Consider the following 6610-nt stretch of genomic DNA (forward strand, 5'->3'; position numbering starts at 1 on the left):
CTTATATGTGAATTCATAAAAATATACAATCATCAACAACATATTTCTTTTTCAATGTGAGCTCTCTGATGCTCTTGATGAGAAAGTTGAGCACATGATCACCCAAATTCCATTCACGTATTATGTCCACATAAAGAATGGGCAGCATATGAATCAAAAAAATTTTGTTTATCGTTATCAGCAACAAGAGTCAAGAAGCACATCTGAATGTAGAGGATGAATGTCCTCTTAAATTTTAGCCAATTTTCCTCTCCATCAACACTCATCTCCATCATAAAGTTTGTTAATTGCCATAAAGTCAAGTATTGGAAGTTTCTAACAACTTCCTTCTACTCCTCACTAATATCTTTAAATTAAGGTTTAATTACTTTGTTGTTTCCTATAGTTTCACGAAATTTTCAATTAGGTCCTTATACTTTTTTTCTTTTAATTGGGTCCCTGCATTAATTTTTTTTTCAATTAAGTCCCTCTTGGCGGTAATTGGCATAATTTTATAGGGACCCAACTAAAAAAAATTGATGCAGGGACCCAAATAAAAGGAAAAAAAAGTGTAGGGACTCAATTAAAAAGAAATTTGGTGCAAAGACTCAATTAAAAGGAAAAAAAGTACAGAGACCAACAGAGTAATTAAACCTTAAATTAATTTTATTTGAGTAGCGTGGCCCTATAAAAGTAGCAAAAATATTTCAATAACACAGAAATAATTTGATAAAACACCAAAATTTGATTTACAGAATAAATTATAAAATGAATTTTTACCAGATGCATTCAAGTCAAGGGCAACTCCTATATTTTCTTAGGTGATGTGGATTACACCATACCATGTGTGCAATGTGTTATTATACAGATCAAATAAAAATGCCAATTCTTTTAAGAGCTTATGTGGTACATTTATGGCAATATGCATCATACCAGCGAATCCCAATTCTTGAACAATAACTTTCTTATCATCGCTCATGTTGTGGAATTTATTATGAATGGATCTTGTGGAACATCTCAAATCATGAGTTTTCTGTAAATAAATGAGAATCATGTAAATAAACAATATTTATACAAAAAAAATTGAGTTGTTACAACATATATATGCTTACATTATATTTTGGTGCTTCCTTTTTTACGATGTCCTCCTAGCAACTTTCTTGATTGTCATTTTTTTGTAAGGAATAAAAAAAGGTTAATAAGTAACAACAGCACTAGTTGCACCTCAATTTAGACGAAATACACCGAAAGACAAACCACATATACCGCTATTATTTCTTGATTACATCCTACAATGTGAGTTCAAAAAGACATGCAACTCAACCAAACATGTATAAAATGACACCAAAAGCACTACAACAAAATTCTATGGGGTAGTTACAATAAAAAAAAGGATACCAAGTACACCTCAATTTACATAAATACACTAAAAGACAAACCAAATACACCATTATTATTTTTTAATTACATCATACAATGTGAGTTCAAAAAGACATGCAACCCAATCAAACATGCATAAAATGACAGCAGAAGTACTACAACAAAATTCTATGCGTGGTTATAACAAATTCATGAACTAAACTTCTAAAAAATTGACAAAAATATATGCAAACCACTCAAATATGTACAAAATAATATCAGAAGCACAAGAACAATATTCTATTGTCTACTTACAGTAAAAAGAGGACAATAACACTAAGTACACTTCAATTCACATGAAATAATATACCGAAAGTTATTATTGATTACTATAGATAAACTCAATTTGAAGCATGCAAACACTCAAACATACACAAAAACACGTTCAAATCCCACAAATAGATGCAAATATAGGTTAAACTATACGAGAAACTCTACGTAACATTTTTACATCGGCCTAACACATTTATCACCAAATGAATAGTATAATGAGAACAATAATATGTACTTTAATGCAAGAATACAAAATGAAGCTACTAAATAAATAAAAATATGACTATCTAGTGTTTTGCGATAGAAAGGAAAAAGAGAAGAGTGAGAAAATTGGACGATTAGTGAACAGTACCTTCAATAATCTTTAGTCTTTTGTTCTTGTGTTTCTTGTGAAGATTTTGAATTTAGTTCTGAGATTTCCTTGAGTTTTCACGATGATTTTGAGAGATTTTGCGAAATTTTGACCGTTATTTGAATTTTTAGCGTTGCAGTTTTGATTGAAGGCGAAGAAGCATTTTTCATAATAAAGTTCACGCTATTGAACAATTGTGGGAGTGCGTATTTACACTCACTCTAATCTGAGGTTGGTTTTCGTTGGGCTTGGGTCAACTTGGTTGCCAAAAAGGCCTGTATATGTAACGTGCCTGTAATTAAAATTAGTACATTCAAAGATATTAAAAATTTTGAATTCATAAAAAAAAAAGAAAAACTAGTGAATAGACTAATTTTGTGCACAACATTCAATTTCAAATATTAAAATGAGTAAAGTTAGAGACCAATCTAGTGCATCTATAATGATGACATAGTGAATGACATGTAAACGAATAATGTTGCGACACATAGCAGAAGTTGACACATGCCAAATAGTATTGTGACACGTAGCACACCCGTCCACATTAGCATACCACATGTCACTGATTGACCCGTCATCATATCATTATACGTGGCCGAACCATGAAGTCACACATGTCACTAATAATCTACGTCATCAAGCCACGTCAGCATGCTGTTAATGAAAAATGGGTCAAGGACCAACATAATGCACTTTTGCGAATTCTAAAAACGTAATTAATGCATTAAATTCTTAGAAATAATTTTAGTGCACGACGCCAATCTCAAGACCACTTTGGGGCTTCCCTCAACGTACAACTGCACAAGTCTATAAAAATCTATGATGCATGGACATTGACACGTACACGGGACACGGCACGACACGAGATATACTGACTCACAAATTTTAAAATATTATATGACACGAGGACACACATATATATAAAATGTAAAGTATTTTTTAAGTAAATCATAATGATATCTTGTTATTTTATTAATATTAAAACATAAATAAATTTTTAATTATTTTTAATATCTTATTTAATTATGTAAAGTATTTAAAATATTTTTATTTTAATAAATAATAATATATACTATTTCTAAATTTATTTCAAGAATATATGTTAAGAATAAGGCTGGACACGCTGATATGTTAAAATTTTTTTAAAATATCTATTGTTTGACACAATAGACACGCGTGTCAGATGAATGTCGATAAATGTTGTGTCCAAAATATATGTTCGACACGCAAACTCGACAACTCAACAAAGTGTTTGTACTTCATAGATAAAAATAAACGTTTTATCCCAATATACTTTTTCAATGACTAGTAACTTTTTCGAATAAGATATTTTCTTTACTAATAAGTGAATGTATTAATTTATTTTAGTTTGTCATTGTTTGCATTTTCTACTAAAAATAAAGACATTATTAGTTTATTGAGTAAATATTTAACCTGATTTTTGATAATTTTTTCGAAAGACTATAAAGTTTTCGAAAAAAAAGTCTTTTTCAGTTTTTGATATTTAATTCTGTGAGACTGATTAGTCCTTCTATTAATGATTTTTTTCAAAACATACTTATGTGAGAAGTTAATCACTAATATATCATCCATTTAATTTTTATAAGTAAAAAAAATTTAAAAATTACTAATATTTTTAGTTTTACATAATATATTTAGCTAATGTATTTGAAAAAAGTAATAAAAAATAAAATTAAAAACTAACTAGCTGTTCATACCCTGACTCAACACTATGCCCCAGGTCTAAATAAGTCAAAAAGGCCCAATCCAAAGATTGGCCTTTTCCACCCACTCGACCTCGTCTAAAGAGGTCGGGGTCGACATAAACTTTTCTCCAAAATAGTCGGGTTCGAGACATGAGCTGGCAGATAAACATTCATTCAAATAAGTAACTACCCCTAAAATCTCTCAGCCCACTTCCAGAAGGAATATCCCAACCATCCTAAGATAAAGGGACGATTATCCACCTCCAAAAGTGGAACTACTCCAACGGTAGTTATTATATTACCACTATAAATTCACTAACATCCCTTAGGTATCTTTAAGTTCCAATATTCTCTAAACCTGCTGAACCCCTTGCGTAGGACCCAAAGGAAACCCCAAAGGAAACCCCTCAAGAGTGTAGGACCCAAAGGAAACCCCCTATGAGGTACACGAACTAGGAAAAGAGGGACAACCCCATGCAACCGACCTCATGAGATTGCTCCACGGCCACCAAGGATGACTGGAGCAGCTAGAGCAAGAACTAGAGCGATAGCGAGAAGCGGAGAGAAACCTGAGAAGAGAGGTTGAGCGATGAAAAGAGCTTGAAGAAAAGCTCTTGAGATTAGAATCCAACCTCCGAGGTAAGAGCTCTCGCAGTGACCGAGAAGATTTTTCCTTGGGGTAGAAGACCCGTTCAGTGAAGACATAATAAGGGCAAAAGTTTCAATGAACTTCAAAAGCCCTGCCATGGACCTCTACGACGGGACCATTGATCCAAAGCATCACCTGAGCAATTTTAAAAGTCGAATGTACTTGGTTGACGCCTCTGATGCCACCCGCTACAAGTCCTTTCCAACGACTTTAACAAAGGCAGCAATGAAATGGTTCGATAGCCTCCCCCAAGGTCGGTTACCAGTTTTGACGACCTCTCGCGTAAGTTCCTTATGCGATTTTCAATCCAAAAGGATAAAGTGAAGCACGCGCCAAGTCTCTTGTGAGTAAAACAAGAGGTCGTAGAACCTTTGAAGGACTACATGGAAATGTTCAATAAGACGTGCCTAGAAATTCAAGACCTGCCTACAGAGACAGTGATCATGGGCCTAGTAAATGGACTTCGAGAAGACCCTTTCTCCCAGTCTATCTCGAAAAGGCATCCAACTTCTTTGAGTGATGTACAAGAAAGAGTTGAAAAGTACATCAACATGGAAGAAATCGCTAGGCTACGAGAGCCAAGATGGTGATTTGGGCACTCTCACTCATCAAAGGAGAAGGAGAGAGAGCCCAAGAAAAAAGAAGAAGTCGGTCCTAAAAGGCCCAGAAGATATCACTCTTATACTCCTCTACGAGTTTCCCTAGTCGACGTCTACAGGGAAATTTGTCACACTGAAAGGCTACCTCCCCCTAGGCCCATCAAGAAGAAGAAAGGGGGAAGTCGTAGCGTATACTGTGAGTACCATAAGCTATATAGGCACTCAACAAATGATTGTTACGACCTAAAAAATGTGATAGAAAAGCTGGCCAGGGAAGATTGGCTTGACAGATATCTCATGGAAAGGTCGGATCATCATGGCAAGAGGAAGGGAGATGAAACCCCAGAAAGACATATACACATGATCTCGGGGGGTTTTCTGGAGGTGGTCTCACAAAGTCATCTCGCAAGAGGCACCTGAAGGAAGTTTACTAGGTCGGAGGCGAATTTCCCGACCTTCCAACCATCTCTTTTACCAAAGAAGATAGGCAGGGCATTGTTTCCGGACATGATGATCCGGTGGTAATTACCATGATCCTCGCCAATGTTCATCTACACAGAACCCTGGTGGATCAGGGGAGCTCGGCTGACATCCTGTTCAAACCAGCATTTGACAAGCTAGGGTTGGATGAAAAGGAGCTAAGAGCATACCTTGATACCTTATACAGGTTAGGGGATGTACCCATAAAACCACTAGGATTCATACCCCTACATACAACTTTTGGAAAGGGGATGAAATCTAAAACTTTAAGCATCGACTTCATAGTCGTTGATGTGGGTTCAGCCTATAATGCCTTAATAGGTAGAACAACCCTAAATTGGCTTGGAGCAGTGGTATCCACCCCAACCTTTGCATGAAATTCCCAATACCAGAGGGAATTGCAACCATCAGGGGAGATCAAAAGCTGGCGAGAAAGTGGTACAATGAAAGCCTAAACCTGAGAAGTAAAGACAAAGAGGTCAATACCATTGAACTCAAGGAATTCGAGTTAAAGAAGAACTGCAAACACAACCCGGAGGAAAGACTGAAGAAGTGCAGATCGGGCAGGAGAATGGAAAAAATACCAACATAGGAGCCAACTTAGAAGAAGACTTGAAGCAGAAGCTGATAAGGCTCCTACAAAAGAATTCCGATCTCTTTGCCTGGAAAGCTTCCAACATGCCCCGGATAGATCCCGAGCTCATGGCGCACAAACTATCAGTATAACCCGGATCATGACCTGTTCAGCAGAGAAAATGGAAACTCGGACTTGAACGGGCTCAAGTGGTCGAAGAGCAAATACAAGCCCTCCTAGAAGACGGCTTCATCAGAGAGGTTAAATATCTGGCTTGGCTGGCAAACGTGGTGCTAGTCAAGAAACAGAAGGGCAAGTGGAGAATGTGCGTCGACTATTGTAACACCCTAACTTTTAGCACGTCATGATCGTGCCAAAAGTAAGGCATTACTAACCTATTTTCCTTATTAACTATTTAATATTGAGCCTTTAGTTTAATATTGCGTTTCAGTTTTTGAAAAAATTTCAGAAAATTGATTTTAGTAATTAAAATCACATAACAAAAGATCTTCAAATAATAATAATCACATAATTATTAATAATAATAGATGCTATACAATTAAATTCAATATAAAACTC

Source organism: Arachis hypogaea, chromosome 6 (assembly GCF_003086295.3).
Source record: "Arachis hypogaea cultivar Tifrunner chromosome 6, arahy.Tifrunner.gnm2.J5K5, whole genome shotgun sequence".
NCBI lineage: Eukaryota > Viridiplantae > Streptophyta > Magnoliopsida > Fabales > Fabaceae > Arachis > Arachis hypogaea.